General features: G+C 40.2%; 1 long non-coding RNA gene across 3 annotated transcripts; it reads left to right on the top strand.

Annotated features, from left to right (window-relative positions):
- The first annotated feature begins 2,504 nt into the window (after window positions 1-2,504).
- LOC133498017 (uncharacterized) lies at window positions 2,505-13,580 on the top strand. 3 transcript variants are annotated; one of them, XR_009794162.1, is made up of 5 exons: window positions 2,505-2,695; window positions 10,494-10,610; window positions 10,957-11,038; window positions 11,157-11,415; window positions 13,319-13,580. It is a non-coding gene; the product is annotated as an uncharacterized LOC133498017 (long non-coding RNA). The 3 variants fall into 3 exon arrangements; XR_009794161.1 differs by lacking the exon at window positions 13,319-13,580 and having other exon boundaries at window positions 11,157-11,617; XR_009794160.1 differs by lacking the exons at window positions 10,957-11,038; window positions 11,157-11,415.
- Window positions 13,581-14,732: the final 1,152 nt, after the last annotated feature.

The following is a 14,732-nucleotide window of genomic DNA, read 5'->3' on the forward strand; positions in this document are numbered from 1 at the left end:
ATGATCTCTTTCATATTCTGTATCTGATATCTCTCACAGTCATCTTTTGATGTCAAGCCCTAATGTTTTCCGTCTACTGCACTTTTAATGGGGTTAGCCTCACTATTCTAACATCTTTGGATCAATGGCCTGCGCTAGGAACTGCTCCGACTTGCGCGAGTGTGATTAAATGTGTACATTTTTCTAAAACATTTTTTTGCAAGTCTGAATCATGCAAAATTATTTAATTAACATACTTAGCACTTTATTAGTTTACTACATCATATATTTTCAACAGTAACTTAACATTGTTTCCAATGCAGCCTTTTTTGGGAGTCAAAATTTGTTTTTGGCAGTGGAATACGTAGTCTAATTTTACTGCTCAGTGGTCCATGGTGCTTTCCCTGTGTAGTCATTAAATCTTGCTAGTCCAACGTGCCATTACCAACATGGATAGAGGCAAAAGAGACTTCCTTGGAATTCTGAACCTTTTCCGATTTTAAACAAGAACCAACTTTCATTAACCTCTCCAGAAATGGAGGAATCTGCACTATCCTTCATGGTTTTGATTGTGGTTCCAAACTTTTAAAGGTATTGCTGTAAATCTGTTTTCTGTAAAGAAAATGACCGTGTGACAAGGTGAATGTCTAAATCAAAGATTAAAGTGTATCAAAGTCTCACGACCATATTTGAGTGACAGCTGAGTCCAAACCACTTCGCCAAGTTTCAAAATTTCTGTTTCTCAGTCACCAATATATCTATGCCTTTTTTTTTTCTTAGATTAATGATTGTGAGTATCCTTTCTCTTTTTTTTCCTGTATTTCCAGGAATGGCTGCTGGACCAGTACTAGCACCAGTTGAGTAAAAACAGTCCGAGCAAATAACAGTGCAGTGTCCACGGTATCTTCAGGACACCAATTAAATAATCAAATTGCCACTGTTTGTCATTTGGTATATTAGCCTGCAGAAAGAGATCTGGAATTTTATCCCATCCATGGCCTTCACTTGTCACTGAGGTCTGTGCCTTCAGTAAATATTTTATACAGGAAAGTAAACATTGTTTATACAGTTGGCAGGGTAGTGAATGAATGATTCACATGTCGTTTTGACAGTTGAGAAGTCACACGTTTAAATCTTGGTTTAGTCCCTCCTCCTGTGTGGAGTATCTGTGTTCTCCCTTTGGTTACGTGGCTTTTCCATGGGTACTCTGGTTTTCTGTAATATTTCCCAACTATGGAGCTTGGTTTAATTGAAACTTTTATTGTGTCCAAAATTGTGAATGTTAATCTGACTACAGGTCTGTGTCACCCAGGATTAACTGGATACCAGTCAAGAGTGTACCGCAGCCCTTACTCCAAATCACATGAAATTGGCTCCATTTCACCCATAACCAGAATGAGGACAAACAATACATATATAAAAAAAATGGATTGATGGATGATATTTAAAAATATATACTTTTTAAACATTCGGGGCTTTGGCGCCAACCAGCCCAGAAACTTTGACTGCCTTGTAGCAAGAGTTCCTGGTAACAAAAGCTTCCTTTGGTTCATGTAGTTTGAATTTCCATTACGCTTATTAGTTCAGGGTCGGTCATGCAAATGAGGCTGATGTTGGTCATGATTGACACTCACTGGATAAAAATGAAAAAAAATTCTGGTATTTCCAACTTTCACACCCTTATGTCATATCTGCCTTGGCAATAATGTTTGGTAGTTCCCGTCTGTTTTCCCACAGCTTTTTGTGAAAAAGACAGAGTTAAATCATATATTACTGTGCATTTCTATCCCCATCTATCCGATGTTTGCATTTATATGCTCTACTGGCTGGCAAGCAGTTCAGCAGTGTACCCCGCCTCTTGCCCAGACTGAGCAGGTTTAGGCTCCAACATGCCCATGATAAGGGATAAGCGAAAATGAAAATGAAAATGAAAATAAAAATGAATGAATGAATTGTCATGCTCCTTTCTGGCTGTATATTTGTCTGACATTAGTTGGGTTTACATCACACTTTTTTCCCCATTCTGATTGAAATCATTGTGATTGATAATCTCAGCTCTCTCAGACCAGTTCCATATCCTCCTCAAGGTCATTCAGGGTGCGTGGGATCACGCCCAGCTAGTGCTTTGCACACTTAAAGAAAATGTTTGACAGTGTTTCCAGGGGGAGTCGTGCTGGGTGCTCTCAGAGTATGGGGTACCGGACGTCATAAGATGGGCTGTTCAGTCTCTATTAAAACCTGTGTTAGAATTTGCACAGCATTGCTGGTGGTAATTCTGACTCATCTCCACTCAGGTTTTGATTCTGCCAAGGCTGCCATTTGTCACCAATTCTGTTCATTGCTATTATGGACACACTTTCTGTAATATACTGTTTTGTTTGCATGCTTCCTGTGTGGAGTTTTCTGTTGTGTTACAGGGCCTGGGTGCTGATCGGTAGGAGGAGTTTCTTGCAACGCAGCTGCTGGTGATTTGTTATCAGCTCAGGATTCAATGATGGAAGACGCAGGAGGTAAACACTAACAAATTGTACTTTGCTTCCCGTGCATTCTCAAATTTATTCTCTTCTACCAGAAGCTATTTTTGTCTGCTATTTTTCTACTAAGTGCGACTGTGTTTCTCTGTCTTTGTTTCACTCCCTTGTGTACTTTTGGAGATTGTTTGAGTTGCATTTCGTGTTTTCCTCCCATGTGTCCCAGTCCACCACTCTTATTAACAGTAAGTGATCTCTTGATTCAACAAGTATGGTGGTAATGAGGTTTGGGTGTCGGTTGTGAATTGATTGAGAAGAACATAAGTCTTTCTCTAATAAAAATCTTCCACTCTTGCTGGAGCCATTAGCCACTCCCATCACACTTTAGTTGTGCAGCTGGGTCCACTAGCCCTGTCCTGCATGCTTCCCCCCCTGTTCTTGTCCTTCTTCTGTCCAGTCCTGTCCTATATTTTGCTGTTCTTAGGGTTCTAACCCTAATCCTAACCCTAGCTCTACTGCATATAATGGTATAATCTAATCTGCTGTTATACTATGTATGAAATAATTACTCTTCTTTGTCTTTCTTACCGCTAGCATGTATTTTGATGTGTTCTCTTCCTATATTATTTGATTATCTTTGTATTACCTCTTTTTGACTTACCACTGCCCTTTAAAACTTTGTACTGTCCGACTGAACATTTCAATAAATATCCACTAGAATACAAAGAACAACAGTACCAGTATAAAAACTCCTTTTGGCACAGTAAAACTGTTTCGGCATTAAAGAGATTCTCAGTTCTGCTTGAACGAACAGCCAAACAGGAAAAAAACAAAAAAAGAAACAAACAACACAGACAAACAAAAAAAACTCTCTCTGCAGCAGTTTGTAGCCGTTTGGAAAGAGTCAGTGCCTCTAAATCTGAGGCTATAATTTTGAGCCGGAAAAGGATGGCGTGCCCTCGTTGGGTCAGGGAAGAGAAAACTATTAATTGAACTAATTTTTGATTCGGGGGAATCAATATTCTACCCCAAACCGAATGAAATTCCATTTGGTTTTGGCCTGTTTATTTTGATTTATGTGGTTATATGGAACATTTTTATTTGGTTTCGGTTGGAATATTAGGATCCATGTAAACCTGGTTGCTCTCTACTCCTTAAAGACTACTGAGATAGACTGAGTTGGAGAATTTAGATAACATGTATTCAAATGAAGAGGAAATATAATGACCCCATGCTAAATCTTGCATTTTGAAAGGTGCACTGACATAAAGGCTGCAATTTTTGGAATCCTTAATCCAGATTTACGCAGATTTAACTTTATTGGGGTTATCTAGCAATAGATTAGTTCCATCACTGTTTTAAATTATTAAAGCAAATGACCAGTTCAGGTATTTTAACTATCAGTCCAGTTAAAGACCTTCACAACCACATTTTTAATTATAGGCTATTGGAGGTTGTACATTACAGTTTCGGTATACCTTTTTGTTTTCTAAGGGTTATCTGAGGTAGTGAAATGGGTGTCTGAGCTTTGTCCATGGACTGCTGATGAAAATGCATGAGGGTGATTATGCCCTTCACTTCTCAAACTTACTAGTGGAGACTATGTGCTGAATCACAGGTTTATCACCTTTAGATTTAGTGCACACAAACAGGAAGCCATCGGTACATGTGTTGACTCAGGCGTCACTTACCGTAATAAAAATGGAGCCGTGGCAACTTGTTGTTGGGAAATTTATCTAGTAAATCAGCAGTGTTATTTGAAACCTTTAAGTATAAATATTTGTATACAGAACGGGCATTAATTATTGACACCTCTTTAAAAAAATACTTCATTTTAGAGATTGTGAAGGATGAGAAGATTCATGGTGTGAATGTTAAGACCTTTTCCGTTTTCTCCTTTCCATCCATACGGATTTAAGGACAGAGTTATTTCAATACATTATATCATCATGATAATGATCACCAATTAGTTCAAGTTCATTCACTGAATTAAATTGTGAAAGGGGACAAAGATCAGCCTGTCCTTAAGAGTGTGACAGTGTCAAAGTACAGTGAGGTCTAGTCTTTCTGGATGCCTCTTAATGAGACCAAAAATTGACAAACTTTTTGAGTCAAGATTTTGTTGGTATGGATTCATGATGCAATGCTAGACAAGTTTATTTTTGTAAATCATTACCATTCATTCATTCATTCATTCATTCATCTTCTAACAGTTAAGGTTAGAGGAGTTCCCAGGCCAGCCTAGAGACAACACAGGGAGAACATGCAAACTTCACACAGGCAGGGCTGGTATTTGATCCTTGGTCCTCAAAACTTTAGATGCTTTAACCCGTTGTTCACCATGTCACCCAGGGTTTTACCATTCTTATTTCAACAAATTTATTTTAATTGTATTGGGAACAAATGAAATAAAAATGTCAATGCCTCTAGCGTTAATTATATCTCAAAGTGGAGTGTAAATCTCCAGAATGTTCAGAAGTTGATAAAGGGAGCAAAATATCTGCCTTAGAAACGAACAAACTCATCTTGCCTGTGTAGGTTTACTTATGTGAAAATTTGCTGGGGAGTGTGTCTTTGACTACTGGGATGCATGTTTACACATGCAGGGATCTGATTTGATGTGCGTCCCACGTCAGAGACCCACATATATTAGCAGGGATGCATAAAGTATGATCAATATGCATTTTAGCACACTCAGTTACAGCTTAGTACTCTGTCGTGGAGCTGGAAATCCTCCAAAGGATTTTTTTTTTGTTTATTTTTAATGAGAGGACTCAAGAGTACGACTAACTTGGTTGTATAAGGGCCCTGACTTCTGAATGGTCTCCAGTAGTCTCAAGTGTAAAATGATTGATTCACATGTATGTGAGGATGTAGGTACGTATTTGGGTGAGTGCATTCTTAAGTACTCCGTGCATTTATTTGAATTGAAGCATGTCTAAAAAAATGACGTTGCATGTGAAAATGTTACTCAAATAGCATATCTAACAACACTTTGCGATAAATATCCATCCATTCATACATTTTCTTAGCCACTTATCCTCACGACGGTCGCGGGAGTGCTGGAGCCTATATCAGCTGTCAACGGGCAGGAGGCGGGGTACACCTTGAGGTGGTTGCAAGCCAATCGCAGGGCACATAGAGACAAACAGCTGCACTCACAATCACACCTAGGGGCAATTTAGAGTCTCCAATTAATGTTGCATGTTTTTGGGATATGGGAGGAAACCGCAGTGCCTGGAGAAAACCCAAGCAGGCACGGAGAGAGCATGCAAACTCCACACAGGCGGGTCCGGGCTTGAATCCGGGACCTCAGAACAGTGAGGCAACACTTTCCAGCTGTTCCACCGTACCGCCCTGCTATAAATATATTTTTCCAAAAAACAGAATAAAAATGAGCTCATGGAAAATACGAGAACTATTTTGAGTCCGAGAAGGTGAGCAGCTCCCCATTTTTCTCATTATGCCCAATGTGATCTTCACATTTATCACTTTTAGCCCATTTACACTCTTGGTGGACTAAACCTGAGGTTTGGACATTCCATATCATATCCAGCTGAGAGCGCTTCCTGCAAAAGACTTAAGCGCATCTCCTCAAAAGTCTAGTGCCCAGGAAAAGGTGAACAGACAGTACAATTTCTTATGCTACGGTGCTCCAAGCCTCCGACGGCTGGTGACGACCCGATGGCTAACTCGTGTTGATGGCGCGCAATACACCTGCTGACCCTTGGCCGAATGACCACACATTGTCATGTTAATTGGCAAAGACAAATTCAAAGTCAGTATACTAGTTTTCATATACTGGCGACGGGCATTTTTGGTTCAAAGATGCTGCAAGGCTGCTCCAAGTGTCTTGGAGTTTGTGTGCAAATGCCACTCACAACAAAAGTGCGATGGTGTGTTAGATTTAGGATAATTTTCTTTTATTTGACCTATACATTTTGCTTTTATTTGACCTACATCATTGAGAGTTGTCAAATCGATGTAAGTAACTCGCCCGCATGTACACTGGCAACAGGTGGCTTACTAGCTTTCCTGTTGATCCAAAACTTTCTCTTCCAAAGTCACTTGTTTGATGAGCAGTGCTCACATCTCATTGGCGAATGTCGAACTTCCGGATATATAATGGGGGTTAATTTCACATTTATAGTGTTGACATACTTTTCAAATGGATTCATGCAGCTATTGTCACGGCCCATCGATATGGAGGGAGGACCCAAATGCAGGAGTCGGGAGACGGAGAGGTAATTCGGGAAAAATGTTTATTGTTCCATGGTCGGGGATCAGGCAGACAGTCAGGTGCAGCAGCGGTAGTCAGGACATCGGGCGTAGAGAGCAGGTCCACGGGCAGGAAGGAGTCGGTACACGGGATATCGATCACAGAAGGCAGGAGTGTCAAAGGAGTCAGGCTTACGGGGTCGGTCGGAAAACAGGCGGAGGTCGGTACACACGGGTTCACGATTAGAGATACGGGAGTGCAGGAAGGGGGAATGAGTTGTAACGATCTGGCGAAGGACCAGTCGTCCCCAGGGTCCTATATACACCGGGGCCAATCAGCTAGCATGAGGCGCAGGTGTGTGCCTCCCAATCAGCGCGAGAACCCGCACAGCCAAGGCTGGACCGGCTGGACCATGACAGCTATCACGTCTCAGGGAAACTCCTTTTGCCAGTTATTGTTATTGAGACATGAGTGAGTAAACAAGTTATGCCTCATTTACCCAGTACGCACATGCGAGGGGTGTCAGGAGTATTACGGGAGAATTGGCACAATTTACACTTCAACGTGGGAGTATGCCCCGTTTCTTCTCGTTTTGTGGCGACATTTTGAGGCTATAAAATGAAAGGATGCCATATGGATCCTCACATCAGCAGCTTTGAAAAAAAATAATCAACACATACTGTAGTTCAGAGTTTACTGGACTAAGGTAAAAGGGAATCACATCACATTATGACCTTTTAAAGTCAACTCACAGCTTTTGGAGCAAGATGACGACAACCTCCAAGATGCTGTAACGGTAACCGGGTTGAAGGGTCAGGTCATTGTGTCAGGATTGGTCATGCGGGAGGACGTAATTGCCAAAAATGTATTTTATCCTCTCAAATGCACCAACTGATATATTGAAAGAAGCATTACTATGTAAAATGAACTGAGTCATGATATGGCTGCAAAGGAAGCCAAGCAGATGGAGATGAATGGCTCAAGTGCTTGGGAGCTGGCAGGCAAGTCAGTATATAAACAGCAAATGGTTCCTTGTATGATGCTGATGAAAAGTAGCCAGATGGAGAAGTGCAGAAGGTGTCAGGAGAGTCAGCCATAAATTGATGAATGTCTTTCTCTCACCAGCAAGTGTTATTTGGATCAATTACAAGTCATGTGACGTCATGAAAGGTGAACCAGGACAGGATGAATTCATTGATGTTGAATGTTTAAAAACCAACAAGAACATGTTATTTCCCATCAGTGCATCAGGCTGTTTTACAAGTCCTACCGGAGGAGCAAGAATTGTTCATTAAACTTCAATGCACAAGTCTTTAAGTCCTATAAATTTAATTGGACCTTCCTCCAAGTGTGGTTGTGGGGACTTCATCTTCAGTTTCTCCAGCTTATTCCAGACCTCTCCCCTTTGCTCCTGTGCTCATTTTTGCTTCTCTCCCGCCATTTTTCAGACCCTTTTAATCGGGTGGCTTAAGCACTCAAACCTGTCAGGGTTGTGAGGGATGATTGTAGAGGATGTGTAGTAACTGCAATGGTGGCTATTTTTTTTTAATGGCAGCTGCTCCTAGAGCAGGACCTAACATCCCTCCACAAACATGCCAGGAAACACTTGTTCTTTTTTCCCCCACAAGACGTATGATACAGTGAAGAAAATAAGTATTTGAACACCCTGCTATATTGCTATATAGTTCTCCCACTCACAAATCATGGACAGATCTGAAATTTTCATCGTAGGTGCATGTCTACTATGAGAGAGATAATCTAAAAAGAAAAATCCAGAAATCACAATGTATATTTTTTTTTTCACAATTTATGTGTGATATAGCTGCAAATAAGTCTTTGAACACCTGTCTATCAGCTAGAATTCTGACCCTCTGACCCCTAGCCTCCAAACTTAAACCCAAAAGAAAATCTTTGGAGGGAGCTGAAACGCCGTGTTTCTCAGCGACAGGCCAAAAACCTGTTCGATCTCGAGAAGATCTGTGTGGAGGAGTGGGCCAAAATCCATCCTGCAGTGTGTGCAAACCTGGTGAACAACTACAGGAAATATTTGACCTCTGTAATTGCAAACAAAGGCTACTGTATTAAATATTAACATTCGTTTTCTCAGGTGTTCAAATACCTATTTGCAGCTGTATCACACAAATAAATAATTTCAAAAATCATAAATTGCGATTTCTGGATTTTTCTTTTTCGATTATCTCTCACAGTGGACATGCACCTACGACGAACATTTCAGACCCCTCCATGATTTCTAAGTGGGAGCAGGGTGTTCAAATACTTATTTTCTTCACTGTCGGTATTTGCTATGAATGAGGAAATTGTTAGGATTGTGTGGGGATTGTGAGGGAATAGGAAACTCCATACAGACAATGCAACGTTATTGGCTTCTAAACAATAACTATGAAAGAGCACTTGATTAAATATGCAATAGAGACCATTACAGATATGTGTGGAAAACAGTCATTCTCTACCAACCATTAAACTGTCTAGCTTCATTTGTGTTTCATTTATTGGACCTATCCCATTAGGGATACATTAATACTTCAGGCGCTGCTGAAGGGCAGTGGGAAATGTTCTCTAAATATTAAAGATGACTGTCATTGGGGGAGCAAAAAAATTATGTCAGCAGGCATAAAAATTAGGTTTATATAAATTTCATCACATCCTCACAAATGACTGTGGAGAAATCAAAATGTCAAGAAGAACAAAATCACTGTATGATTTAAACAAAGTTGCACAGAACATAATTTATAATGCCACGGCGGCAGGCACACACACGCACACACACGCACGTATGCAGTCATGCTCACACATGCACACCTTTGTAGCATCTGGTATATTTTTTTAACATCAGTACTAAATAATTCCAAATGTGAGCATAGAACATCATTATAATGTTTTCTAACCCAATATTTTTCAATGGGCTGGTCAGATTGTATTATACATATTATAGTGTAAGTGCAATATGATTCCATATTTATTACTTAGGTCATTTTCATTTTATGATGTTAATGACAGCAAAGACACGTTTTTTTTCAATTTGTCATTTGTTTTAATGCTATGTTGGTTTTATATAATGGGTAAATGTATCCCATGCTGAAACAGCTATTTTTGAGAGGTTGAAAAAGGTGGAGATAATTTTAAATTTTCGGCCACAGTCGCAAAGACAATCAATAGATCATAGTCCACCTCAACACCCGTGCTTCCGCCTCCGCTCACAATGCCTCCACTTGCGCCTCAGTTATCTTGTAGTAAGTTTGCTGCACTGCTACATCTTGCCAGTTTACCACTAAGAGGGTAGTAAACACTTCGGAATAGTCATGACTATGAACCCAAAGTCACTGGCTAGTCGATGGTCGTAATTCCAGCAAGTTTTACTAGCCTCATGGCCATGCTCTTGGGTATCCACTCTTTCACACTCTGGTCCTATATCCCTTTATAATTTATAGAACCACTCCCACCACACTGAATTGTACAGCTGGGTTCACCACCCTTGTCCTGCACACTTTGCCTCTTGACTTGTCCTGTCCCATTTTGTCCTGTCCTTCCCTCACAGGGTGTAGCAATTCTGCCCCATAGAACACTCATATCTAATGTGTCATTGTTCCAGGTATATCATGATTTACTTTCATCTTGTTTGCAGCTAGTACTTAGTCTTTTGTCTTTTGTTACTCTCCTCTACAAACCTTGTTCTGTTCGAATGAAAAACTGAAAACCAAATATTAACATTGGTTTTCTCAGGTGTTAAAATACTTTTTTGCAGCTGTATCAAACAAATAGTAAAAAATAGTCATTCGTTGTGATTTCTGGATTTTTCGTTTTAGATTATCTCTCTCACAGTGGACATGCACCTACGATACAAATTTCATACCCGCCATGATTTCCAAGTGGGAGAACTTGCAACATAGCAGGGTGTTCAAACTACTTTTCTTCTCTGTAAGGTAGGCAACGCTCGTATCTTTATCTTTTTGCTCTTCATTAGACTAACAAAACTAAGAATGTGCCCTAACCCTGTGATTATCCAAAGAAATGTTCAGCAAATTGGCCAACAGGGCAGTAGTCTTTTTAAATAAAAATAACCACTTAGTGATTAGTATTCTGCATAGGATGAAGAAAAAAAAATCCATGGATGGGTTTGTGGTGTCAAAATCAATCATTTTTTTGGGGAAAACCCACAGACACCGGCAAAAAGAAAAATTGTTATTGTGGAAGTTTTTTTTCAATGGGGAGCTGAAGTCCTCATTTCTTTCATAGCTTTTTTTTCTTTTTTTTTTTTTTTTTTTTTAGGATGCACAAACTCAAATCTGTCTATGTCAGAAAGACAGGATAAAAGCTGGACTTATTCAAGAAAAGATTTTCCATACTCATGGTAGGACAGTATGTCCACAATATGCACATGAACATTTCAGCATGGGGGCAGTTCCTATACAATTCTCGCCTCAATAGTATTTTTATTTTTTAATTAATCTCCAGTTCTTTCTGCCCAGCTTCCTGACATGGTCAGTGGACCACTGTCCAGACGACTCTCCTCGCCCACTCTACAGTCTCTGCTGTGGTTCACCACCAGCTGGGGCTTCACCAGTCTTCATCTTTCCTCTTATTAGCACAGTCTCCCGCAGCAGTATGCCTCCTCTGTTTTGTCTTAAACTGCTGGCCCCTGCTGGCGAGCAACCTTCCCTGGCTAAATTCTCATCTATTTCCCATGAAGTGTTACTGGACCTGCAATAGAAAGAGGACACTTAGAAGGTCTGCATAAAGTACAATATTAAACTCCAACTAGAAATTTACAATGCTGAATATATGGGTCTTTTAAGAGCCCAAAAACAGTTTAGCCTTTTCATTCACTGTCGCATGAAATCTTCCATACACATTAATAACCGCTTTAGCCATTGATTTATGTTGTGTGTGTGTGGGAGACTTACTGCAAACTTTATATAAGAGCAACAAATAAAACCCAAAGACCATTTGTCTTTCCTTTCAGCTTTCTGTGCGAAAAGACATGTTAGAAAGTGCTTTAGTGGAGTCATTTGCGATCTCTTTAATCGTTTCTGTTCAGTGCTTTTAGAAGCCAGTTAACCATTGAGGAGAACATGCCTTTGCGACAGTTTCACCTTTGGAACTGTCACATAATAGTGTAATCTGTTGAGACGTGGCAAAAATAATATGGTCACATATCTCAGGAGGTTTCAAAACACTGTTCCTCTGAAATCCCAGAATTGGGCTGGTTTCATGGCACGTCACCTCAGATATGCCAATGGAGCGTGAAATTGAGTCACTCAATGTGAAAAATGAAAAGAAAAAACAGCTTTTCTCTTCCCTTCTCTCTGAAGGGAAGACCTTAGTATGCTGGTCCAACTTTGTCTTTCATCTCCGTGGCAATCAAGCAAACCCCCAAAAATTGACATTCTTTTATCACATTACACATTACATGTATGTTATTATAAAGGAGATAATTTATTTGTATTATACATGGCAAAATAGCATTCCTATTAAAAAACAAACAAACAAAGCTTTTATTGGCTGATCGACTGACAATATAAAAAGGAAAAAGTCCATGCAAAAGATATGAAGAACGTGAATGTAATTGAAAAATGTTCTAGTGAACCAGATGTCAGAAGTGTGTTTTAAAAAAAACGAATGTTGTCACATCTCTTCACAGCCAGGTGTATTGAACGTGGATGACAGCAGTGTTTCTGACTCCAGTGGGCTGTTCTCTTGCATCCAGTGTACTCATCGTTGAACAATAATAATGTTATACAATTACATTCTTCCTTGGAAAAAAAAAACAAGATCCTTCCTCTCATCAAGCTATTTAAAAGGTTTAAAGGAGAAATATTGTTGGATATTTTCACGACTCCCAACAGTGTGCAGGTGTCTTATAAAACATCTCAACGAGCCATTGCATGGGGGCAAGAAGGAAGGCCTGTAGAGTTCCAAAACTTTGAATGAAGGTGTTGTAGTGCAGCAAAAAAGGAGTCGGAGGCGGAGTGTTGAACACAGGAGCAAACCTCGTTTTAATGCAGAAATCAACAGAGTGAACCCATTACGGCGGGAACTCTCTAACCCACTAACACCGGAAGTGTAACCACCAATCACGTCCGTGCGGAACCTCGTAACCTAGCTCGAGGTCCCGTAGGTGAATTATGTAAAGCACCACAGTGTAGTTGTTTTTGTTGTTGACACTGCTTTATGTGCTATGGTGATAGCTTGTTCCTTCGCTGTCCAACCAGTGGAGGCCTGAGACTGGTGTTTCAATCCAACACTCTGCTTCCTATGGTGGTGGTCCTGGAGCAAATGCCGTGCTGTGTGATACCCCTACAATGCCCCCCACCCGCCAATCATCAATGTACTGTAGGGGCTGCAGTTTTGTAACACATGGCCGATTATCAATGAAGAGGAGGGTGAGGGTGGGTTGGGGGTTTATAGTGCTGCCCCCTGCCACCCTGGGCATCTGCCCATACTGCCTGTATCAGAAACCACCCCAGGTCTCCAAGGAAGCTTCCATGCCCATATGATTATGGTGTCCAAGCATGTTCTTTTTTTTGTATGGTAATTTTCACCAATATGTTGTTTGTAACTATTTACTTTCTGTGGTGCATGTATACTTGTAATGAGAATTCACATTCCTTGTTGATGATTTATCTTCCAGGAGAGCAAATGTCCAAAGGGGTGCATGTGAAGCCCGTTGCATAGGGCACCTGGACTAGGATATTTAGGGAAGTGTCCACCAGCATCATCGCAACCCTCCCACCACTACTGTGATAATGGAACAAGGGGGCGAAAGTGATGTCCCTTGCATGTTACAATTATTGTGATTATTAGTGACAATTAATGACACTTTAAGCCTGCTTTTGTAATTGTTCTCAATTTATATTTATTATCAAAGGTGTAAACACTGTGTGAATATTGTGATGTGCTCCCTCCACAAAAAAAGTAAACTCAAATTTAAATTGCTGTCATTTACAATGGTCTTAAACTGTGCAATTGGTCCATCCATCCACTCATTTTCCTCACCGCTTATCCTCACATGGATCACGGGGGTGTACGTGGCAGGGTACTCCCTGAACTGGTTATCAACCAATCGCAGGATACACGGAGACAGACAACAGTCGCGCTCACAATCACACCTATGGGCAATTTAGATTGACCAATTAATGTTGCATGTTTTTGGGAAGTGGCAGGAAGTCAAAGTCCGCGGAGAAAACCTATGCAGGTATGGGGAGAACATGCAAACTCCACACTGGCGAGCTAGGGTTGAACCCTGTACCCCAGAGCTGTGAGGCCAATGCTTTACAGCTGCGCCACCATGCCGCCGATGCTATGTTTTCATCTTTGAGTACACATGGCTACACTTCAATTACTGCATTTACTTTAGCTTTATTTATTTTAGCTTTTTATTTTCTTGTTTCACTGCAAAAAAGAACAGTGGAGTAAAACCGCTGATATTGTATTGTTTTGATAAGTTAAACTACTCCTTGTGTTGGTGTATATTGTTTGTATATTATCATGGCCATTTTTATATTTGAGGTCAGATGTATAAAATGATAAATGGTTTGGCTACAAGACAATTTGCTGAGGAGAGAAAGGTCTTGGTTTGGACCATACCGAGTTCAATTCTCAGTCAGATATTGAAAGGCAAGCTCTATAAATAAGCACAGCCTGACTTCAGTAAATAAAACAAACTACCATATATATGATGTATATATGATACACTACATGGCTGTACCAGACCATATATATATATGATACAGTAGGTATGGAAAGTATTCAGACTCCCTTAAAGTTTTCACTGTTATATTGGAGCAATTTGCTAAAATCATATACGTTCATTTTTTTCACCCCATCATTCATGTACACACAGTACCCCATATTGACAGAAATTAACAGAACTGTTGGAATCTTTGCAGATTTATTAAAAAAAGAAAAACTGAAGTATCACACAGTCATAAGTTTTCAAACCTTTTGCTGTGACACGCATATTTAACTCAGGTTCTTTCCGTTTCTTCTTATCATCCTTGAGATGGTTCTCCATCTTCATTGGTGTTCAGCTGTTTGATTATACT

This window comes from Syngnathoides biaculeatus, chromosome 3 (assembly GCF_019802595.1).
Source record: "Syngnathoides biaculeatus isolate LvHL_M chromosome 3, ASM1980259v1, whole genome shotgun sequence".
Lineage (NCBI taxonomy): Eukaryota > Metazoa > Chordata > Actinopteri > Syngnathiformes > Syngnathidae > Syngnathoides > Syngnathoides biaculeatus.